This window comes from Arachis ipaensis, chromosome B09 (genome assembly GCF_000816755.2).
Source record: "Arachis ipaensis cultivar K30076 chromosome B09, Araip1.1, whole genome shotgun sequence".
Taxonomy (NCBI): domain Eukaryota; kingdom Viridiplantae; phylum Streptophyta; class Magnoliopsida; order Fabales; family Fabaceae; genus Arachis; species Arachis ipaensis.
In genome coordinates this window covers 71,612,919-71,616,103 of record NC_029793.2, presented here as the reverse complement: position 1 = coordinate 71,616,103, position 3,185 = coordinate 71,612,919, and positions in this window count along the sequence as shown.

Below are 3,185 nucleotides of genomic sequence, written 5' to 3'. Positions count from 1 at the left end.
ATAAAAAGAAGAGAATATACTATAAATTCCAAACTATCAATGAAACATAGCTCCAATCAGATGAGCGGGACTTGTAGCTTTTTGCCTCTTGAATAGTTTTGGCATCTCACTTTATCCATTGAAGCTCAGAGTGATTGGCATCTATAGGAACTCCGAATTCAGATAGTGTTATTGATTCTCTTAGTTTAGTGTGATGATTCTTGAACACAGCTATTTTATGAGTCTTGGCCGTGGCCCTAAGCACTTTGTTTTCCAGTATTACCACCGGATACATAAATGCCACAGACACATAATTGGGTGAACCTTTTCAGATTGTGGCTCAGCTTTGCTAAAGCCCCCATTTAGAGGTGTCCAGGATTCTTAAGCACACTCTTCTTTTTGCTTTGGACCTTGACTTTAACCGCTCAGTCTCAAGTTTTCACTTGACACCTTCACGCCACAAGCACATGGTTAGGGACAGCTTGGTTTAGTCGCTTAGACCAGGATTTTAGTCCTTTAGGCCCTCCTATCCACTGATGCTCAAAGCCTTGGGATCCTTTTTATTTGCCTTTGCCTTTTGGTTTTAAGAGCTTTTGGCTTTTTCTGCTTGCTTTTTCTCTCTTCTTTTTTTTTTCTTTTTCTTTTTTTTTCTGCAAGCTTTGTTCTTCGCTGCTTTTTTCTTGCTTCAAGAATCATTTTTATGATTTTTCAGATTATCAATAACATGTCTCATGTTCATCATTCTTTCAAGAGCCAACATATTTAACAGTCTTAAACAACAAATTCAAAAGACATATGCACTGTTCCATCATTCATTCAGAAGACAGAAAGCATTGCCACCACATTTAACTAATTAGAATTTCTCTTATTAAAACTCGAAATTTTATTGCCTCTTATTCAAAAGATCTACTACTTTATTCATGTTTGCTGATGATGAGAAAAATTAAACTATAGCTTAATTGGAGATAAAATCAAAATAGCTACTAATTACTATTATATGACTCCTAAGGTAAACTTCTATAAGGACACTGTCACAGAGTTAAGACAGAAATTGGAAATTAACAACCTTTATTCTGGGGGAACGGGGGTTCCTCTGATCCTTGGGATGCTTGGTCCTGCAAGAGAAGACTTTTGGCGCTTCAATTCCCTTAAGTCACGCCTTTGCTCCTCTTGTTCTTTAAACATATAGGTCAGCATTTAACTGTGTTCCTTCTGTTCTTTTATTATTTGCTCCATAGCTTCCCGTATCTTAGTAACAGACGTTTCAAGATACTCCCAGTATTCAGATTGAGGGATCTCTGGGAGGAATTCCTGTGCTCTCTTCTTGATGGGATCATCCTGTTCTTGTTGTTTTTCCATTGATGCTTTGGTGATTGGCTTCTCAATTGAGATATACTCGGTTATTCCCATCCTCACTCCAGCGTCCTTGCAGAGCAGAGAAATCACGCTTGGATAAGCCAACCTGGCCTCTTTAGAATTTTTGTTAGCAATTTTGTAGAGTTCAGCTGAAATCAACTGATGAACCTCCACTTCCTTTTCCATCATGATGCAATGGATCATCACTGCTCTTTTAACTGTGACTTCAGAACGGTTGCTAGTAGGCAACAGAGAATGCCCAATGAAGTCTAGCCATCCTCTGGTGACTGGTTTGAGATCCTCTCTCTTGAGTTAATTTGGGACACCCTTTGTGTTGGTGGTCCACTGGCTCCAGGGATACATATGTCCTCTAGAATCTTATCCAGGTCAATGTCTGCTCTCATCATCCTCCTGTTGAAGGAATCTGGATCATCCTTTAGCTGAGGTAGCTTTAAGATCAAGCAAAAGAAAAGAAAGGAGAGGGATATAAGGAGAGCTAGGTGCAATTGTTGATGGAAGAGGAGTGAGGCCGAACCCAAATTTAAAGGGATGGGGGGTGGGTTTTTGAAAAATTGGAAAAGATAAGATAAAAAGATTGAGTTGAAAAAGATAAGATAGAAGATATAGTTTAATTTTGAAGTGATATGATAGATTTTTGAAAAAGATAAATCTGAATTTTGAAAAAGATAATATGGAGATTTGAAAAAGATATGGATTAGTTGAAAAGATTTTAGAGTGAAAAAGATAGATTTGTTTTCAGAAAAGATTTGAAAAGAGTTGGATTGAATTTGGAAAGAGGGATTTTTTGAAATTAGGGTTCTTAACATGTTCATGTAAAAATCATGCATTGAAACATAAAATTTGAAATTAGAATGGAAATACGTGTGGAAAAATTGAATTTGGCTCCTCCCTGCCCTCCTAGCGTTTGAACGCCCAAACACTGCCTGTTTTGGGCGTTCAGCGCCCAAATGCTGCTCTCCTGGGCGTTCAACGCCCAGCTGCTGCCATTACTGGCGTTCAACGCCCAGTGGGTGCCCATTTCTGGCATTGAACGCCCAGATTGCTACCATTACTGGCGTTCAGCGCCCAGTGGATGCCCATTTTGGGCGTTGAACGCCCAAAATGCACTTTTACTGGCGTTTTCTTGCCAGTGAGCTCTTTTTCTCTGTTTTGTGTGCCGAGGTCTTCTGTAAATGATTCCTCACCTTAGTGTCAGTGAACTTTATATAAACAAATAAAAAATAAAAAATAAAAAAATAAAAATAGGGCAAAATGCTTAGAGGATTGTTGCCCCATGGCTAGGTTGCCTCCCAGCAAGTGCTTCTTTATTGTCTTTAGCTGAACCTTGCTGAGCTTTTTAATCTAGCTTCAGCCTTGAGCATTCTTGCTCAATGTTGCCTTCAAGATAATGCTTGATTCTCTGTCCATTGACAATGAACTTCTTATCAGAATCAATATCTTCAAGCTCCACATAACCATATGGTGATACATCAGTCTGGTGCAGAAATGACTGGTGCTGTGACCAGCTTAGCTTTCAGCGTTTCAAACGCCTGCAGGCACTCTGTGTCAAACACAAATGGCGTGTCAGCAGCTAGTAGATTGCTTAGAGGTTTTGCGATTTTTGAAAAATCTTTTATAAACCTCCTATAGAATCCTGCATGCCCCATAAAGCTTCTGATTGCCTTAACATTGGCAGGTGGTGGTAATTTTTCAATTACCTCTATTTTTGCTTGATCCACCTCTATTCCCTTGTTTGAGATTTTATGCCTAAGGACAATTCCTTCAGTCACCATGAAGTGACACTTTTTCCAGTTTAAAACTAGGTTGGTTTCTTGGCATCTTTTCAGAAC